The sequence below is a fragment of the Hemicordylus capensis genome, chromosome 5 (assembly GCF_027244095.1).
Source record: "Hemicordylus capensis ecotype Gifberg chromosome 5, rHemCap1.1.pri, whole genome shotgun sequence".
Classification (NCBI taxonomy): domain Eukaryota; kingdom Metazoa; phylum Chordata; class Lepidosauria; order Squamata; family Cordylidae; genus Hemicordylus; species Hemicordylus capensis.
This window is the reverse complement of record NC_069661.1, coordinates 239,307,829-239,329,263: the sequence shown is the minus strand read 5'-3', so window position 1 is coordinate 239,329,263 and position 21,435 is coordinate 239,307,829. Positions and strand designations below refer to the sequence as shown.

At 45.0% G+C, this 21,435-nt stretch overlaps 1 protein-coding gene across 16 annotated transcripts in view; it reads left to right on the top strand.

Annotated features, from left to right (window-relative positions):
• Positions 1–1,439: 1,439 nt before the first annotated feature.
• MICAL3 (microtubule associated monooxygenase, calponin and LIM domain containing 3) overlaps positions 1,440–21,435 on the top strand; it is a 291,510-nt gene continuing 271,514 nt past the window's right edge. For all 16 annotated transcript variants that reach the window (XR_008307932.1, XM_053252877.1, XM_053252875.1 and 13 more), the window contains exon 1: positions 1,440–1,578. The gene's annotated coding sequence lies outside the window, so the exon portion shown is untranslated. The remainder of the gene's footprint in view (positions 1,579–21,435) is intronic.

Here is a 21,435-nt window from a genome sequence, read left to right as displayed (position 1 = left end):
TAAAATGCAATTTTTAGAATAAATTCTGAATAATAAAGCTCAGACCCCATCAATGTATATTTGAAGATGAGTTTTTTTGCCCCAATATGCATCACTTTACACGTGCCTACACTGAACCGCATTTGCCATTTTGTCGCCCACTCACCCAGTTTGGAGAGATCCTTTTGGAGCTCCTCACAATCTGTTTTGGATTTCACTACCCTAAATAGTTTAGTGTCATCTGCAAATTTGGCCACTTCCTTGCTTACCCTAACTTCTAGAACATTGATGAACAAGTTAAAGAGCACTGATCCCAGTACATATCCTGCCCCTCCAGCTTTTTAATATACAGATCCCTAGGAAATGATCCATTTATTCCTACTCTGTTTCCAGTCCTTCAGCTGGTTACCAATCCACATATGAATTTGTCCTCTTAACCCATGACTACTAAGTTTATTCAAGAGTCTTTGGTGGAGAACTTTGTCAAAAGCTTTTTGGAAGTCCAAGTAAACTATGTCAATTAGATCACCTTTATCCACACATTGACATTCTCAAAGAACTCCAAAAGGTTAGTGAGGCAAGACTTCCCCTTGCAGAAGCCATGCTGGTTCTCCTTCAGCAAGGCCTGTTCTATATGTGTGGTGGGTTTTCCTTCACGAGAGGTTTAGCCAGCCATCTCTCAGGGATGCTGTAGCAGATCATTCATGCATTTGAGCATGGGGTTGAAGAAGGTCCCTTCCAACCCTAAAATTAGGAGGTGTGCACAAGAGACTACATATATCCACTTTCCTAGAGACCCTGCTGGGGAGGAAACTGAAGATGAAGAACTACAACTCATTTGAACAATTTGAATAAGGCCTCTCTAAAAGATGACTTTTTTTTTTTTTGTCTTTTCCAGGAACATAAAAACCAAAACCAGGAACCGTACCTGATATCTAGGGACAGTTGGAACATATGATAATATACACAAGACATGTAAGTCAACTCAATTATTTAAAAAGTGTTTCAGACACTTTGAATTATACAAGACGTAGAAAAGGTGGGGAGAGAAAAGAAAGATGTGGCAAGCTTCAAATCCAACACAAAATGGTTTAACAAACCCAATTTTCCCTATGATTGATTGATTGATTGATTTGATTTCTATACCACCCTTCCAAAAATGGCTCAGGGCAGTTTACAAAGAGAAATAATAAATAAATAAGATGGATCCCTGTCCTCAAAGGGCTCACAATCTAAAAAGAAATATAAGATAGACACCAGCAACAGTCACTGGAAGTACTGTGCTGGGGGTGGAGAGGGCCAGTTACTCTCCCCCTGCTAAATAAAGAGAATCACCACATTAAAAAGGAGCCTCTTTGCCAAGTTAGCAGGGGTGACATATTGTTGCCTGTCTGCCTTAAAAGTTGCAAGAAAGATTCTTCACTGAAACTACAATTCCCAGTATGCATTGTGGGAGAAGATTGAGTTATACCAGCCTGTGCCCAACACAAATCCCCAAATATGGAGATGGATTGATTTTTGACGGTTGCTAGCTGTAGTAGAAGAATCTTCCCCTGCTGTTAATGAAGAGGAAGAGAGTGAGGAAGAGTTGAAGATGAGGTAAGTTTGGAATCTGCAAGTAGTCTTCTCAAAGCACACTTCTGTCTGGACTCTGGAAGGACGCCAGGGCTGTTTGCTGACTGGGAGGAGAAAGCAGGATTGCACCGGGGATTGGTTGCTGTGGAAATTGGTAGGGATTTGAAAAGACGTTAATTGTTTCAGGTGGAAGAAAGGCAACTTCAGGAAGCAGAAGAGCTCCTAAAATTAATCACATTCCTGTTTTCAACCATGCAGCTTCCTGAAGGAAGCAAGGGAATGAAGCAATAACCAGGGACATATTGTAACTAGAGGAAAGCTACATTATTGGTAAACAGCAAGGACACAATTCAGCCAAAGGTTAGCCCACAGAATTTGGGAAGGCGGGATCAGGGAGGGTGCTTAAGACAGCAGCCCCAGGGAAAATTGATAGGTTTTGTCCCACTGAATTCAGTTAGAATTATGTATTAACGCACATAGGATCAAGTTTAGAATCTTCCCTCAGTGAAATCAAAATCCATAGAACTTTAAATGCTTTATTTTGGCTGGTCTATAAGTGCACAAAGATCCTGTTCATTAAATACAGAAACATACCTGCAGCATCTAATGGAGAAAGGCAGGCAGGGGTGTAGCAAGGTTGGAGAGGTTCCTGGGACAGCTTTCAGATTAAATTTGTTCTGACTCAAGTCCAGAATACAAAAACAGAAAAGGAAAAAGACACTATTACAAGACAATTAACATAACTTACCACTTACATTACATAACTTACAACTTGCATTACATCAGTTTATAATTCTACGGATACATTAAATCAGCACTCAAAAACAAACACTTTTCCAGGGAATTGAACTGCAGATTTGACCATCTGACTCCTGATGGAATAGGCCCTGGAACAGAATTTTGTCCTGGGACAAGAAGAGCAGATGGGCCCCCTGTCCACCCACTCCTGCCACTTTTTCAGAGATGCATGGGGGGAGAGGAAGCTGCCCCCCAGCCAACAGGGCCGTCCCCCTTCCTCAGGGACCCCAAGATATTTGTCCCTCTCCCGCTGTTACATTGTAGTTATGTCTCTGAAAGCAAATCTTATCACTTAATGCTAAGACCACAAAATGTTCTTATTGTAGTGAGGAAAAACTCAGAAGTTGGCCACTACTGGTGGCATATTCCACTTCCAGGAATAATGACTTTAAAATACGAATTTCAAAATATGCCTTTTCCTACAAGGCAGATACACTTTCACATTTAGATGTCAAAATGTAACATATTTTTGGTTCCAAACAGCAAAATATTCAGAATTTGGCATTTAAGTATACTGTGTGGTTAAACTTCCAAATGAGATTGACATCTGGGTACGATTCCGTGAAAGTGAAGCACTTTTGAATCCTATTCATTTTTGTGGGAAGGTCTAAATAGATCTTTGACTCTCCCATTGAAATTAATGAGGCTTAAATGTGATCCAGTTTGTTTAGTCTATGTCCAGTATTTTGCCATTCAGAGTAGCATACAGCTCCAAAATTTGATACAAATCCATTGCACATCAGCAGGCTGTGCACATATTGAGAAAAAACAGGCACTGCACCTATTAAATGTTAATAATTGGATGATATCAAATAGGTGGTTTTGCAATCTGTGTTCTAATTGATGATCTGTATTGCATACTGAAGCTTACTTTCCAACAGTCCCTATCTGAGTGGTGGCATTTTGGTCTGCCTAGAGCAATGGTGTTCGAAGAACCTGTGACTATGCATTGAATGGTAAAGTTTTGACCAAAAAAAAAATCATTTATGACACTTACATGTTAAATATAGGCATGGTTCAGCCAAAGCTCTTCACTTTTAATTTTCAGATTTCAGCTAGGAGAGGATGCGTGCTAAACTCTCATTGTGTCATCAGTACCCAAGGAAGGGTTTTGTGTAACTTACAAGGTTGCATTCAACATTTTGAACTGTGGTTGATTCACTGAGAAAGGAATTCTTAGCTATTGTGGCTGGGAATTATAGGAGTTGTAGTCCAACAAAATATAGAGACAGAAATTTGAGAACCCCTGCAATAAGAGGGGCTATGCCCCCATCTTTTACTTATTCAAAAAGCTGCATGGTGAAAAGTACAATTAAGTACAGTTAAAGCCTTTCTGCCTTAGAAAAAAGGCAGAAAAGTGCAGTTAAGCCTTTTTGCCTTAGTCCTGTGCCCTCAGCTGTTCTTGAAGTCTGTTTTCAGAAGACTTCATATTTGAATCAAATATGTGCATGTGAAAATTTTGAGGTTGAGTCAGTCAGTCACATACTCATCCATTGTTCTTTTTACTGGGACATAAAATATCAATTAAAGTTACCATTTTTAAGGAAATAGCCAGGTAGATCAGTAGACTTTTATGCTTGGCTCCTCCTTTCCGATCAAACCCCAATTATTTCTTATGACATTGCCAAGTGGTGTGCTGCTGCTTGCCGCAAACATCAACCGCTAACCAACAATAAGTGAGCATGTAAGCCTTTAAGTACATTTTTAAGACATATAGACAAAGCTAACTTTTATAATTTTATATTTTATATTACAATTATATTAAAGATATTAATAACATTCGCTGTTAGATTTGACTAGCAGGGTTTTGTTTGTTACTTGTACATGTTTCTCTTTGTTACTCGTGCATTTCTTTTGTTATTCTTATCAACTGTAATGGTGTGTAGAGTTCTGAGTTCTGTTCTTTGTAGTGCATTTAAGACTGATCGTAGACTGTAATAAAGATCGACCGATCTATCTTAGACCTGTTGATTTCATTAGGAGGGAGCTAAGCACATACTTTGCTTTCACACAGAAATCAAGCGAATTCTGTCCACCAGACAACAGAGTAGTCCTCCTGTAATATGGGAAATGCTTGATGGATATTTTTGTGGTTCCTTCTTGCGACCCACAGAGAGCAGTGTGGAGCTGTCAAGAACCAACCTCTTACTTTCAGTTTCCATGATTGCTACCCACATTTGATATTAAATGCTTATTTGAATTTGAGCAGGTAACCATCACTAACAGCCAGGGCCAGACTGGGGGCACTGAGAGGGCGGTGGAATGTATGTGGGGAGGGTGCCAGGTTTTGAGCAGAATGGGTAATTAAGGGTAGGAGTATTCACTGCTGCTGAGTGCGGCAGCAGCAATATAGGAAGATGCTGAAAGGCATAATCTCATACTGCGCAGGAGGAGGCAATGGTAAACCCCTCCTGTATTCTACCAAAGACAATCACAGGGCTCTGTGGTTGCCAGGAGCCGATGACAACACACTTTACCTTAACAGGCATAGGGGATGTTTAACTCTTTATTCCTAGCAATTTTCCCACTGACTTTCCTGCACCCCCAAAGCAGCTATGGGTCTCTGAGGGTGACATTTCAGCAAATGGCATCTTTGGGGAGGGATTTTCAGTGGGAAAATTACATTCAGGTAAATGATTAAAACACCTGAACGCTACCCATACTTGATATTTTAAACTAGACAACGATGCATTTACCATCACATCTCTGCTAACTGGGCAAAGAGGCACCTTTTTTTAATGTGGTGATTCTCTTTATTTAGCAGGGGGAGAGTAACTGGCCCTATCCACCCCCAGCACAGTACTTCCTGTGACTCTTGCTGGTGTCTATCTTGTGTTTCTCTTTAGAATGTGAGCCCTTTGGGGACAGGGAGCCATCATATTTATTTATCTATTATTTCTCTATGTAAACTGCTTTGGAAACTTTTGTTCAAAAGCAGTATATAAATTGTTGTTGTTGTTGTTTGGCCCTAACAGACACAGGAAATGCAAAACAAAAAATACTACCAAACCCAGTTTAAGCATGACTTGCACAACCCACCACACAAGCCGCCTAGAGGCTTGACAGGAGCATACACAACAATAAGATCCTGTTGGACTACAACTCCCACCATCCAAAGCCATTGCGGATGGGGATGATGGGAGTTGTAGTCTAACAGCATCTGGGGACCCAAGGTTGAGAACTCCTGGGCTAAATGGACCAATAGTTCAACTCATTATAAGGCAGTGTCATATATACTGGAACAGTTTTTCAGAGTGGGTTTGCGAAGCAAAACAAAAATATGTATTATCTTTCTATAAAACAACATTCCCTTATTAGGTTTGAATGCTTCTTTGCTATTGCTTTTTGAGGCCTCCAGATTCCACGCCCTTTCATTTTCCTTCAACACATATTTTTGAAACTGAGAGTAGGATTCAGTTTGTTTAGACACACTGTTTTGCCTTCACAGAAAAATGACAAGCAATGCCCGTAGTATGTTTCTCATGTATTATGGACAGAGCTGGTGAAATGTTCATTATTATAAAAATGATTAGTGAGTGAAATGCTGGCCCAAAACAGAACTGGATATTGGGGATAGGGCTGCAGCTCAGGGATAGAACACCTGCTCTGCATGGAGAAGGTCCTAGATTCAGTCCCTGACATCTTCAGGTAAGGCTGGGCAAGAATCTTGTTTGAAACCTTGGAGAGCTGTTGCCCATCAATGTGGACAGTAGCGAGCTAGATGGTCTGAATCGGTATAAAGTACCTTCCTGTGCTCCTATCAAATGTTTCAGAAATGTAACCGCAAAGGACACTAACTGAACATTACCTTTCAGTCACTTCCAGCTTGAATGAAGAGGCCCAACATCCCTCAACAACAAGAAATATACAAGGATTAGCTAAGACCTAGTTCTCACAGAAGTAGTAAACCTGTGTCTGGGCTGTACCACAGCTGTGTCCACCTATATCACTGTAGGAAGGAGCTGACATGATTGACTGGTCCTCTGTACAAAAAACGTCCTGCATATAGAACATTAGCCTGTCAGGGGGGAGGATGGACTAGAATCCTTCTTCCTGACATCTAGTTTCCTATTTGGAGATATAGATAGATAGATAGATAGATAGATAGATAGATAGATAGATAGATTTTAATGTAGCAGTATATCAGGCGAGCTAATACCTGCTGTCAAAAATGGCATAGCCTAGACCAGTGATTCTCAAACTTGGGTCCTCAGGTGTTATTGAACTTCAACTCCCATAATCCCGAACCAAAGACCACTGAGGCTGGGGATTATGGGAGTTGAAGTCCAATAACACCTGAGGACCCAAGTTTGAGAATCCCTGGCCTAGACACAGGTTTACCACCTCACTGAGAATAGGTCGCAGAATATGTAACAAGGCCTACTCTCAGTGAGGTGGCAAACCTGTTTCTGGACTGTACCACTTGAGACTGAAGGTACCAGCTCACATGGTTGACTGCTACACTAGAGCTAGGTTTGAAACAAATGTAAACTAATAATGAAAAGAGAAAAGAGAAATGTGTTCTCTTCTCTTCTAATAAGTACTTTAGGTTGGTTGTTGTTGTTTTTTAGTGTTAGTTTTCACTGTCACCCGATATTGTGGCAGTGAATTCCAAGGGCTAGTGCTGTCTGAAGAGTGATGCTTTTAAACTTATTACATATTCATTTCAGTGGTTGTGCTGGTGTTGCCTGAAACAGCAGATACATGTTCCTTATTTTTTATTTCCGAGTTCTTCATTTTATGTTCCCCTATCATATTTCCTTTTCTTAAGCAGAAAAGATTTATTCATCTTGCCATGTATGGAAGGCATTCCTTTCTCCCCGTACATTTTGTGAGCTTTTGCTGCTCCTTTTGCATCTCTTGTTACAGCCGTTTTGCGATGTTTCTAGAGGCAGTCACAGAGGGGGCCACTGAGTCCAAAGAAGATCTGCATCCTTTGCTGTGCAATTATGGCCTATGGTGCTATGCAAGAATTGCATTTTTTTTAAAAAAAATGTCACCCAGTGCAGCTCAAGGAGAGTTAGAAAGATATGCATTTGCAGCAAGGCGTCCAGGGCAAATCGCCTCAAACATTAATCCAGATCGGAAGAGTACCTGGTCACAGGGCCACAGAGCTGGGGGCGGACAGTTTCCCTCGCTCCCGACTGCTTCTGTGTTAGTAGGCTGTTAATTGGAGATTAGCAGCATAAGACGCTGAGCTGGAAGGGGCAAGGCCATGCAGTGGACGGAGAGTCTGGAGTGAAACAAATAGACCCAGCTTCCCCATGCTGAAGAGGACAGGCAGCAATGTCAGCAGCATCCGGAAATGGGCCATCGCACTCCACAGTGGCGTGAGAGAACAGCACGCAAGGCAGGTATGGACCATGCCTCTTGCAGGCCTCTCCTCATTAAGTCTCACAAGGAAACTCCCATTCCCAGAGAGCAATTTTTAATCTGGACTGTGGTTGAAAAGTTGCATAGGAATGTGGGAAGCTGCCTTATACCGAGTCAGGCCACTGGTCCATCTCGCTCAGGACTGTCTACACTGACTGGCAGCAGTTCTCCAAGTTTCAGGCAGGAGTCTCTCCCTGCCATCCCTGGAGATGTTGAGGACTGAACCTGGGACCTTCTCCATGCAAAGCAGATGCTCTGCTGCTGAGCTGTATGGCCCCATCCCCTGTCCTGGCTGCTTGGACTGGTTTGAAGGGTGCACATTGGGGACCTTAATTATTATTAAGTGTACCTGCATGGTAAATACAAAATAGGATTGTATCACTAAACTCTGTTTAGCTCCTGTATGGAATATCCTGACCATATGAAGTTGCCGTATACTGAGCCAGACCATGAACTCCATATGTTGGGCTCATTATTGTCCGCACTGACTGGCTGCAGCTCTCTAGGGGTTGAGACAGGGGTCTTTCCTAGCCCTACCTGGAGGGATTGAACCTGGGTCCTTCTGCATGCAAAGCATTATCACCAAGCTATAGGTGCTCCCCTATATACACAGTGTTTTCACAGTGACGCCCCATGCATGTGACTTCCCAGCCACACCCATGGGCACATGATGTCGAAAGGGGCATGGCCCGGGCTCCATAGAGCCTGTGTGAGCTTTTCCGAGCTCATTTCCAGCCAGTGCTGGTTGGCTGGCAGTGTTTATTTCCATTGCACTCCTTCCAGCAAGGGGGAGGAGGGAAAATAAACTGGCTGGAAATGAGCTCGGGAGGAATAGGGTGAGCCCTCTGGTGATCAGGCCACGCCCCCTTTGCATGTGATGTCACGCGGGGCTCCAGCAGACCTTTTCATTGGCAGTCCGGGTTCTTTGAACCCTGTCGCTCAATGGTGGCTCCGCCCCTGATTCTTCATCTTGTACTTGACCATTGGGCTAGGCAGGGGCATAGCCAGGGGAGAGGGGGCCAGTGTTTACCCCTCTCCCCTGTGGCCCCTCAGAGTGAGGGAGATAAGGAAGGAAATAGGGAGGGGTGGAACTGGGGAGCCCTCAGGAGCTGGGGGGGGGCTGGGTTCTTTGAACCCATTTGCTCAATGATAGCTACACCCCTGTGGCGTAGGTCTGAATTTGTGGGTCCTGGTGGACTTGGGTTGTCTTCCCTTCTCTGCTAGTGATAACGAATGCAACCTTTGGAATGGTGATTTACCAGTCTCCTTCCCCTTTGGATTTGTATTCAGATGCCTATAAAGAACCTGGTGCAATGGGACTTTGCTCTCCATTCAGTTACAGCATTCACAAATAGTATTTGGATGCTTAGCAAAAGGCTGTTCAGGAGTTCTAGTTTCTATTGGTTAGCATACATTGGTCAATAAAATGGAACAATTAGCTTGAAAGCTTCTCTGTGTATGTAACTCTGTGTAGTTACAAATATGCCTGCCCCCCTGAAAACAGCCCACTGGTTCCTGTGGTTACTTTATCACCAGCTAGAAACAAAAAGCTTTGTCTTCTTGTTACTATGTAGAAGAACCAAACAGACAAAGCAACACAACCGACTGCAGTGCAATGAGAGAGGAGGAGGGAAGAGAAGGAGGCAGACCATGGACCACTGGCCAATTTTCTGTGTATCACATAGACCTGCGATTCGTGCAAAGAATTTTGCATTAGGTGTAGGCTTACTCTGATCCAGCAAGGCAGTTCTTAAGCAAGAGTACATACTCCAGATCACTTAACACAGATAAGTTATGCCTTAACTCCGGAGTTCTCTAACTTGAGTCCCCAGATGTTGTTGGATCACAACCCCCAGGCACAATAGCTTTTGCATGGGAATGATGGGAGTTGTAGTCCAACAAATGGGGACCCAAATTTGAGAATCCGTGCCTTCACTAAAGAGATCCAAAGTGTTGCTTTGTCAATTTGAAACACATGCATCAACTACATGGATTCTTGGAGAAAAAAGAACTGACTGTACAAGATGGAAGTTCTCTTATCCCTACATGAGAAAATATAAATATTGCTCTCTATGATGTATTCATACATATGTTTAAAAGTGAACCTAGGTACAGGCCCTCTCAAATGCAGATTATAGATGGGAAAGGTACTATTGTACATCCATTGAGCATAACATGTGAATAACTATATGTGCATTCACTGTACACAGACTGTACATGTATTGAACATTATATGTGAATAGTGCTATGGTAGCCACAGGGCAAACAGGTCTTGTTGACTGAAGAAAGAGAGCCAAGTTATTTGTTGCAAGCCTGGTAACAAAACAAAACAAAAAGACATCCAAAGCCTCTGAGATTTCTAGTCCATTTGATCTGGGAGAAATTTCATCCAAAACAAGGTATCTGATTAAAACTCTGTCTTGTATTTGCACTCCTCCAGCCCTTGTGTCTTGAAATAGTGGGGTTGTAGCTCAGTGATAAAGCATCTGCTTAGCATGCAGAAGGTCCCAGATCCATCAGGAAGGTCCCTGGCATCTCCAGGTAGGCCTGAAAAAAATTTCTGTCTGAAGTCCTGAACAGTTGCTGCCCGTCATTGGAGACAATACTGAGTCAAATGGACCAATGGTCTGACTCAGTAGATGGCAGCTTCCTATGTTGCTATGAAACCCAGGATTCATCCTCCTTTTAAATCCAGATTTCTTGGCAGCCTGTGTGAATTAGCCCAGAATTTGGACAGGCAGGAGGATGGAACAGCTTGGAGGAAGCAGCCAGCTTCTAGTCTTCCTTTTCGCTGTTGTTGCTCTCGCTGCCTGCCACCCATGAGATGGTTAATGAAAGACTGTTTTGCAAAAGCTGGCAGTTCTCTGTGGTTGCTAGGAGACATTGTCCTGTGCTCAAGAAAGGATCAGCTAATTAAAGATTGTTCTGATGATGAAATGTTTCTATCTTTATGCTTCATTGGTCTATGGTACTGTCACTCCAGTTTCTGCTCAAGGAATATCTGGGTGGAATTTTGGAATTAACCAGATGCTCGTCCTCTGTCTTGCTTGTATTGGTGAAATGCTGACCTCATACCCCAATCTTAAACCTGGTGATTTGCAGCCTCACTGGTTTTAATGGAAACTAATTTAGGATTTCAGCCTTGATAGAGCAGGTTGCATTTTGCATATTTTCCCATGATGGGCACTTTAATCCAGTCCCACTAGCAGACGCAACAGAATGTTGGCGTATTATTATTATTATTATTATTATTATTATTATTATTATTAATTACATTTCTATCCCGCTCTTCCTCCAAGGAGCCCAGAGCAGTGTACTACATACTTAAGTTTCTCTTTCACAACAACCCTGTGAAGTAGGCTAGGCTGAGGGAGAAGTGACTGGCCCAGAGTCACCCAGCTAGTATTATGGCTGAATGGGGAATTGAACTCGGGTCTCCCCGGTCCTAGTCCAGCACTCTAACCACTACACCACGCTGCCTGTTTTAAAGTCATGTTTTGGATTGAAACCTTCGGTCTTAAAAGGGAGGCAGAGAAAGTGATCCACAAAGTGTGCATTACCTTTCCTTGTAGGAGTGATTTATATGCTTTATTTTCCCTTTTCACTGCCTAGGACTTCTGCCTCAAGGTGATGGAGTAAAATTGTTCCAGAAGGGTAATTTTGCTAGTTTGTTGTAGCAAAAGTACCAGTCCTGAAGCACCTTAAGTTGTAGTCACCCATCAGTTGCAGTCAGGTTTGTAGCTATAATTGGGCGAAAGGGTTCAAAGAACCCGGGCCCCAAGCTCCTGAGGGCCCCCCAGATCCACCCCTCCCCATTTTCTTAATTATCTCCCTCACTCCGAGGGGCCACAGGAGAGGGGAGTGAACACGGCCCCCCTCCCCTAGCTATGCCCCTGGTTGCAGTAGATGCTAGCACTATTCACACATCACAGTTGTACAACCTGTGTACACAGGTACAGATCTGTGTGCCATTATGTTGAACACAGGTGCATCAGTACACTGTCTATCTGTATCTGGCATTCAGAGGGCCTGTGCCCAGGTTCACTTTTAAAATGAATGCAGGTACAGTCAAATAAAGCAGGATATAAATGAAACTGGGTTTGGATGTCTAATTAGTTTAACTGAGCAGAGTTGTTTACCTTGGGATGGGGGCATTGTAGCCATCGGAAACCTGACCTCCTTCCACTACCTTTCAACTGTAAGTGAAACTTGAGCTCCAAGGACAAGAGTTTCTAGATCCCTTTGGACAGAGCCGGGTATGCCCCCTACATAATTTTGACTGGTTTCATATAAAGTATCTTATATTCTGGACTAAGAGAAGGTGAATTTGGTAGCTACTATGCTTAGCACTGAATCCCCACTCAGTCCGGCTGAATCCTCCCGGCACTGGCTTCTGAAATTCATCAAGTGTTACTTAAACATCTTCAAGTCTATCTTTACAGCCTTAAGGGCTAGAAACCTTAAATAACTTGTTCTTGTTTTTTTAAAGAATCAGAATGAAGGCAGAGATCTTCAAGTTTCATGTAGTAATCATTTCTGTGCTTGCCATAGCCTATACAATAGCCTGATCTGCGATCAGGGAATGCAACCTTAATGCTATGGCTCCTTTGCAGCTTGAGTGAAATTGGAGAGGATGAGTGAGGAAGGTTACCCGGTCATTGGATAGATATGCTTTGCCCAGGCCGCTGAGTACTGGAAACAGGACTCTGAATAGCCTAAAGGTGTCTGCTCCATTGGGAATGCTCACCAGCGATCGTGTTCAATGTTCATTGCACTCATAGTCAAGTGACACTTAACATTCCGGTGAGCATGAAGTTCCTTTATCAGTAAAGCCCCATAATAGCTCCCCTTGCAAGATTGTTGCAGGATGGCAGACATGCTCATATATTGAACCCAGATACCATTAATAAGATCCATACAACTTAAAGACCACGGAAGCAGGCTTGGGGAAGAAACTTACCAGATGGTTTGTTTGTTTAACATATTTGTATACCACCCAAAATGCAAGTCTCTGGGCGGTTTACAACAAAACAATACAACTAACAAAGAAAAAGGTTAAAAGTTAGCTTAGTTTATTACGGTCACAGACCAGATAAACAACTGATAACAATTAATAGGTTAAAACATTACAATAATTAAAAATTTAAAACAATGTTAACACTATTAAAAGCAAACAAACTATTAAAACAGTATTGAATTAAAAGCCTCGGTGAGCAGATTTGTCTTGACTGCCTTTTTAAAAGTTGTAAGAAATGGGGAGGCTCTTATTTCAGCAGGTTTGCTATGAAGTAGCCCCCGAACCTTTTTTAAGTGCCATTACTCAGTCACTGAGCTACAGTCTAGACCATGTGGAACCGGCTATGAATTCTGTTATATCTGTGTTATTTATTTATTTAAAAGAAGCACATTTCCTACAACTCTTCCTCTGGAATGTGTGTGTGTGTGTGTGTGTGTTTGTTTGTTTGTTTGTTTGTTTACTGCCTGAACTGCTTTTATGTCACAAAGGGTTGTCATGATGACCCGTTTGATTACCATTGGCTTAGCTGCTCTGATGTCACAGAGGAACAAAGCAACCTGAGGCTAGGTAGTGATGAGGAGACTTGGAAGATGTTAGATCTGCAGTTCTAAAGTCAATGTGCACTCATTAACTACATCATGAAGCATGGAGTACCATTGGGGGGGCCGGCCTGTGTGTGATGCTGCTGAGGGCATGTGGGGATGTACTCATGGCAGCCATCTCTGTAACAGCTCTTACATCATGCCTGCACAAGCTGTGATGCCCCAGTAAGCCAGGTGGCAAAATAATCACTCTGGTTGAATGCAGCACATCCAGCTTTTAGACCTAAAAGGGGAAATGGTGTTATTTGGGACCTGGAAAGTAGTTATTAGAACAAGGCTTCTCTCAATGCCCTCTGTTCTGGCCTTGCCCGTTTTCTGTGTGGCATACCATATTAAGAACTGTGGACCACTTGCTGTGGCAACCTTTCCCCTCCAAAGGAGTGAGTGAGGAGACAACAGCTATGACTGGTTCCTTTTCCTTTTTTGACTCCGCAACTCAGAACTAATCTTGGGTTAGCGGCAGCAGGCCAGACAAGGAGGAAAGCAGCTTTAAGAGGTTTTATCCTGTCTGGAGCTGCCGTTCGCTGCTTTGGTGCCTTGCAGAGCACTGCTCAGTTTGTTCCTGCCAGAACATTTTCAGACTATCCCAGAAAGTACAGCTTGGGTCTCTATTCCCACTGTGCCTATGAAAGTACAGGGTGCTTTGACAGCAGTTGTGCTATTGGAAACGAGTACTGCATTATTTATTTATAATTTGTGTGTGGCTTCTTATGAGAGGCAACATTCGGATAGGGCAGCATAGTCTCTTGTCCACTCTTGGTCTCTGCCATCTTTAATAGGAACATAGGAAGCTGCCATACTGAGTCAATCCATTGGTCCATCTAGTCCAGTATTGTCTACTGTGACTGGCAGTGGCTTCCCCAAAATTTCAGGCAGGTCCCCCTTTCCAGTCCTACCCGGAGTTGCCAGGGATTGAACCTGGAACCTTCTGCATGCAAAGCAAATGCTCTGCTACTACTGAGTTATGGCCCCATCCTCAAATGTATGACCCTAGTGGTAGATCTTCAGAAGATGCTGGCTGCCATCTGCTAGAGATGGCATAGCTAACTGCATGAGATAATGTTCCTGTCTCTGCCCTCCCCCCCATATCATGCCCATATTAATAAACATAGTACATGATCCAATATGCCATATTTATGATGCTTTACCTCAAAAAAGCAGGTATTTGTCCCCTGGTCCTTAAAAAAAACAACCCAAAAGCTGATTTGGAGTTATTGGACACAACCTAGCAAATGTTCCATAAGACATTTGTATACTAAGTTTGGAAGATTAAGCCTCTTCACATGATCATCTAAATCTGGGTTACAGGTAACCCAGGTTTTATTGCACATGTGAACCAGGGAAAATCCCCCAAGCCCTGCCTGTCCGAAACTGGGTAACCCTGAAATTGTCCCTTGATCTTAACCCAGGTTAGAGAGGCAGAGGACTCCTTAAGCCCAGGCTTATTGCTCATGTGACCTCCCTTGTCCAAATCCACTGCTCATATGGTGCCCCCCCCTTCCACCCGGGTCCACAGAGTCCTGTGGCCAGAGTGAACAGCTGGGAAGAGCTGTGCTGCCCTGGAGAGCAATCTCAGTGCTTCCAAGGTGGAAGCATCTCCAGCAGGGAGCTGCCTGGCAAGAACTGACATTTCTGGTGCAGACCACCCAGGCCCACCCACACAGTCATCACCATCCACTCCTTGACAGCTTAAAGAGCCAGGGACCCTTTATGGCAGGGAGCACATGTGAGGGGAAGGGGCAGTCCTCTGCTGCAGGATGGCCCCTGCTAACCCAGGGGGCTGCTGTCAAAGGTGGGAAGCAGAAACCGTGTGGACCATGTGTGCCCATCCAGACATGTCACGAGGCAGCTAGCAGGACACCTGGCCACCCTCCCATACCCTGTCATTAGGGAGGAGAGCTGGTCTTGTGGTAGCAAGCATGACTTGTCCCCTTAGCTAAGCAGGGTCCACCCTGGTTACATATGAATGGGAGACTAGACGTGTGAGCACTGTAAGATACTCCCCTTAGGGGATGGAGCCACTCTGGGAAGAGCATCTAGCTCCAAGTTCCCTCCCTGGTGGCATCTCCAAGATAGGGCTGAAAGAGACTCCTGCCTGCAACCTTGGAGAAGCCGCTGCCAGTCTGTGTAGACCATAGTGAGCTAGACAGACCAATGGTCTGACTCAGTATATGGCAGCTTCCTATGTTCCTATGTTCCATTCCCATACTCCACTCTGTAGCAATTTGGACGCCCTGCAGAAGGGATGCCCCCACACGTCACCAGTGCAAGCCACGAGCTGCTCCTTGCAGACCTGCCAGATGCAAGCCAGGCTGCAGGGTGAGCAGAGAGAATGCCAGGGGGAGCTGGGTGAGCCCCATCCCATCCCATGTCATGTTGCGGGGTCCCCAGAGGAGCACATAGGTGCCTGGTGACAGCTGCAGCATGGACCCACAGCTGTCCGCACAGGCCAGTGTAGCCCAATGGGTAGATCCTAAAATCACAACTCCCCATTTAGTGGCAGCAGGAGGAGGGAAAGGATGGTGAACTAAGTGGTGGGGCGCCCTGAACAGCCGTAGCCTCATGGTGCTGAGGTGTGGGAGGGGTGTCCAGGGAACCTTTTGGTGCTGTGGAAAATGGGGAGGTGCGGTGCTACCCAACCGCTGCCACAGGTGGCGGCACACGCAAAGGCTGTGAGTGGGGCATACTGCCAGTACATGTGGGAGTACGTCCCACCCAGCCCCCAAGACCTGAGCATCTGTGGCTTCCAGCTACAGCGTCCATCCTGGCCAACTTCCTGGCCAGTGGCCAGCCCTCATACTGAACAAATGCTTCCCCCTTGTCAGTGAGCTGCTTCTTGTGTGCTGCATGGTCACCCTCAATGGATGGAGAGGGCTGTGGTGCTGGCAGGGGCTTCTGGGCAACTGACGTGGCTCGGCTCCCTGCCTAAGGGATGCCGCCCATGGGGATCACTGACGGACTGGGTGTTGGAAGTGAAGGACTTTGCGCTGTCTCTTGTCTCAAAGACAGTGGAGGACAGACTAGTGAATCAGAGGGCTAGAGAGTCAAGACATTGGTCATCCCTTCTCTACTGCTCTGACACTATCCCTTTGGAATGTAGATTGCTACTCTTAGGGACTAACTTCCTTCCTGCCTGCTTTGCACTTCCTCTTCCCTTCTCTCTTCCTTTTCCTTCTACCTTGCAACATGCAAGCTCCTCTCCCTGCACCATGTGTGCAGAGATGCAGAATCCATCTGCATCCAGCTAGCTAGCTAGATTAGAGATCCTAACTCCTCACTTTCCTATCTAGAATGGAGTTCTCTAATAAATACCATTTATATTGATTTGAAACTATGAACTGGCTCTAAGTTACTTTACTCTCAGCATACATGCATGCCTAACTAAATTCTGCTGTGTTGTGCCTCTGTGCACTCTGCTATAATGAAAAAGGGTTTCTCTTACCAGAGAGAATTCCCAACACTGGGCACCTGGGAGCAGCTGGATGTGTGGCCATGCCTTCTCGTAGCTGCCTGTGCAGCTGTGTCTGGAGACGGCCTTCTTTCCTAGGCATGCCCTGAGGCTGCAGATGAAGAGGACTCTCCAAGCCCAGCTACCAGGCACCAACCACTGTGCCACTGGCCAGTGGCACTGTACAGCAGATGTGCTGAAGGGTGGTGTCCAGAGGAAAGGGGAGAGGGGAGGACACCTAGAATGTTCAAGGGGGGGTGAGGGGTTCCTTTGGTTGGGGAAGGGGATTAGGGTTAGGGTTAGGGTTTCCCCATGATGCACTTGCTGCTTGATGCCATCCCCTCATGTGGCCTCATGAGAGGGTCACCCCTGCCTCTCAGAAGGTAGAATGTTTGTGTGCATTCTGTGGCATATATTTGACACAACCCTCTCCTTCCCCTCCCACCAGAATGCCTTACTGAGAAACAGATTATAATACTTTTTAGTCTTGTTGCATATTCAGTGTAAAACTTCCATACAAGCTGGCTTGTAGTAGCTCTGATATCACCGATACGGAGGATCTAATAAATGAGTTGCTTACACTTTAGTTTAGAACCAGGATGGCTGCCAGGACTCTTTTGATGTGAGGGAATTCAGGCACTGCTGCCTTTTGTTATCCTGAAGTAAGGAACGTTCTTCACCTGTTGTTGGTCACCAAGGTGCAGATGCTGAAAGCAGATACCTGCAGCAAAACTGGAACCTGAGCCTGTCAGTAAGGTGGAAATGCTGTTAGACAGTATTGGGCAAGAGGACTTTTCATTGTGTTGGTTTCAGGCTGCTTGGAAAGATACTTTACATTGCCAGGGGAAATGCAGGCCTTTAAACCACCAAATGATGGGTAAGTTTCAACGAGTTAGTGGGAATAAAATACTTATCTTAGATTCCTCCCTTCCTGTGTTGGTTATGGACAGATTTAGAGACCCATCTTAAGACATATGAACCATACATATATTTTCAAAACACATCCTTTCAATATACAAAAGATATGTAACTTTTCCCCTGCGGAGGGGAAAGGATAAGTAAGGATTTTGAGTGGGGAAATGGCAGATGGAACATGAGTAAAGGCAAGCACACACACTCACACACACACCACCTCCCCCTGCTTTTCCAACTGAAATATCTTACAACAGCTTTTCAAAAGACACATCAAAATAATGTGACCCCTGACTACATGAAACATCTAGTCTGGCTCAGAGTTATTCTCACAACTAAGAGTGCCCCTCTACTTTCACATGTGACACTGAGAGAGTGTTATGTTATCGTTCTTGTATGCCAGTCCTGACCAAATTTGTGGGGGTTCTTTTTCCAGACGCTTGGAAAATCTGAGCCTCCTGGAATCGACAGTGGTGCAACATCCCTGCAAAACTGGGCCTTCAATTTGCCTTCAAGGAACAAGACCTCCTAAGCAGCCCAATACATGCAGATGATGGTACAGATAGTGCCAATTTTCTTGGATAACACTGCAGCTTAACAAAGGGTCCATTGTCCCGCCTGTCTTCTTGCTACATCTCTCCTTAGAGTGAGTGAGATCTTGTTCCCTCCCTCCACTGGGATGGTGCTTGCAGTAAGATCAAGGGGGGGGGGGATTACAGAGCTGTTCCCTTCCCCCCACTCTGCCAATGGCCAAACTCTGCTGGGCATGGAGGACCCTGGCAACTGGGTCTAGTCCAGAGACTCCAGCCTTTTGTTTCTGGGCATTTTCCTCTTGGCACAGTTTTGAGGTTTCCAGTGTTATGCTTCAAGAATCACATGATAAAATATTTGTACAGCTGTATGATGCTACACACACAGGAGAGAAGAGCTTGTCTCCTATTATTTAGTGCTACAAATCAGTGCTCGCCATAAGCAAAGCCTGCCTGTTCTCTGGGCCTCTCTGGCCCAGCTGTTTACCCCTCGCTTGTCCTGCAGGCACAACAAGCCATTGCACATCTTCATATTGTTATGACCAAGCTAGTTCCACCATGAATAATATAGGAACGCCACCTTTCCCTCAGTCATTCAAGGGGTTAGCACCTATACAGAGGCAGCCTGAGAAATTATGCTACCTGGCTCAACAGCAGGGGCTACTGAGAAAACAAGGAAAATTTCCCTCGAAGAAAATATGTGTATTATGTGGAACAAGTATGGACAAAATGTTGCAGTATACTTCTAGTGTGCATGTGTTACCTGAGCCTGTGCCTGAGCATGATGAGAATTTTAGGCACCCTTTCCCCTCAGAAGCAGAAGGGGTTGTGACTGTCTTGAGATAATATTCATCAAGCTGAGAAATTCCCTGCTCATTTTGTTCGAGCCCTCTTTCCTTCTCCGCCCCCCATGCCACTGAGTCTCATTAACTCCATGCACCTGGTTGTCTGTTAACTGCCCTCTGAGTCTGCAAACATTCTTCTCCATTGAGTTACATTGGGGCAGGGGGTTTTTTTGGGGGGGTATCCCATTAGTGCTTTTTTCATTTCAGATTTTTGTTAAACTCATGTATCTCTGTGTTACCCCAAATCTGCCAGTACCTCCCTCTTACCCACATGTGCTCCAGTTATGGGTCCATGAGGATCATAACATTTCCAGCTCTTTCGGAAATAGATATAAGATGGGAGAATTCCATGCTGACATCATATAAGTTGTGTAGACTGCATAGGCTACAACAAATGTCCCTGGGCCCCTGAGGAGGAGAGGCACCCATCCATTGGGTGATAACTCTCTCTTCTGTGGCAAGGATGGGGAGAGGCAAAGAAAGCAGGGGGCCCCAGGGGCCTACCTTCGCTTTTTAGCCCCAGGGCCCACTACAACCTTGCTACCCCTGTCCAGGTCTCCCTGGTGTTATGTTTGACATACTAACCATTATACTGTACTGACTCCATTTTTCCAAGTGTTCAACACTTCTCACGCTAGTAACTTAGTAACCCTTGCAGCAAATGAATAAGGTAAGCAAGTTTTATTATTTTCAAATTACAGATGGTGGGGTGGGTTGAGAAATTAGTAGCTTAAAATTTTTTTGGCCCTCCCCTGCTCCTTGTCTAACTAGTAACGCCCAGCTGGGAGGCACTGCTTGGACGTCATTCCGCTCCTACCTTGAGGCCTGTTTCCAAAAGGTGGTGCTGGGGGTTTACTGTTCTACCCCTTGGCAGTTTTGCTTTGGGGTTCTGCAGGGTTCCATTCTTTCCCCAGTGCTGTTGAACATGTATGTGAAACCACTGGGAGGGGACATCCAGAGCTTTGGCCTGAGGTGTCATCAGTATTTCAATGACACTCAGTTGTAGCTCTCTTTTTCACCAGATGCAGGTGAGGTAGTGACTGTCCTGAATCAGTGCCTGGATGCAGTAATGGGCTGGATGAGGTGAACAAGTTGAAACTCAATCCAGGCAAGACAGAGGTACTGCTGGTCAGTGGTTCCTCTGCTCCAGTTGTTGGAAATTCTCTGTGGTGAGAGAATCCCTTTCTCAATATAGCAGAGTGCACAGAGGCACGACACAGCGGATTAGTTAAGCATGCGTGTATGCTGAGAGTAAAGTAACTTAGAGCCAGTTCATAGTTTCAAATCAATATAAATGGTATTTATTAAGGAACTCCATTCTAGATAGGAAAGTGAGGAGTTAGGATCTCTAATCTAGCTAGCTAGCTGGATGCAGATGGATTCCGCATCTTCTCTGCACACATGGTGCAGGGAGAGGAGCTTGCCATGTTGCAAGGTAGAAGGACAGGTAGGGGAGAGAGAGAGGAAGGAAGTTAATCCCTAAGAGTACCAATCTACATTTCAAAGGGATAGTGTCAGAGCAGTGGAGAAGGGGTGACCAATGTCTTGACCCTCTAGCCCTCTGACTCACTAGTCTGTCCTCCACTGTCTGAGACAAGAGACAGCGCAAAGACCTTTAACTTCCAACACCGGTGAATGACATTCAGCCTGTTCTAGATGGGGTTGCACTCCCCCCATAGGACCAGGTTCTCAGTTTGGGGGTGCTCATTGATCCAGCACAGTCGCTTGAGGCTCAAGTGGCCTCTGTGGCTCCGTGTGCCTTTTATTAGCTTCAGCTGATACTCCAACTGTGACCTTACCTGGACTGAGATAGCTTGGCCACAGTTACTCAGGCTCTGGTCACCTCTCACTTAGATTACTGCAATGTATGTGGGTCTGCCTTTGAAAACGGTCCGGAAACTGTAACTGGTACAAAATAGCGCTGCAAGATTCTTAATTGGGACTGGCATTTGCAGGGGAACAACAGCAAGAGAGAGGGCATGCCCTCACCTCTTGCTTGTGGGCTTCTCAGAGACATCTGGTGGGCCCATGTGTGAAACAGGATGCTGGACTAGACAGGCCTTCGGCCTGATCCAGCAGGGCTGTTCTTATGTTCTTATCCTAGTCTAGGCACCACAGTTAAATTGCATGGCATTATTCCATCCCTGAAATAGTGTCTCTCAGAAAACCGCTGTCTTCTCCAGTCAGGGAGGTGGCAGCAGGCACTGTCCCCACCCATTAATTATCTGCCTGAGGTAGACAGACATTGTATACCAATATACATAACTCTCTTAATGGTCTCCCCCCCCCCACCCCCAGGAAAAAGTACATTAGGAGAGGGGAGCAGCTGCAGTGGAGGCAGGAGGGTGTGATTAAC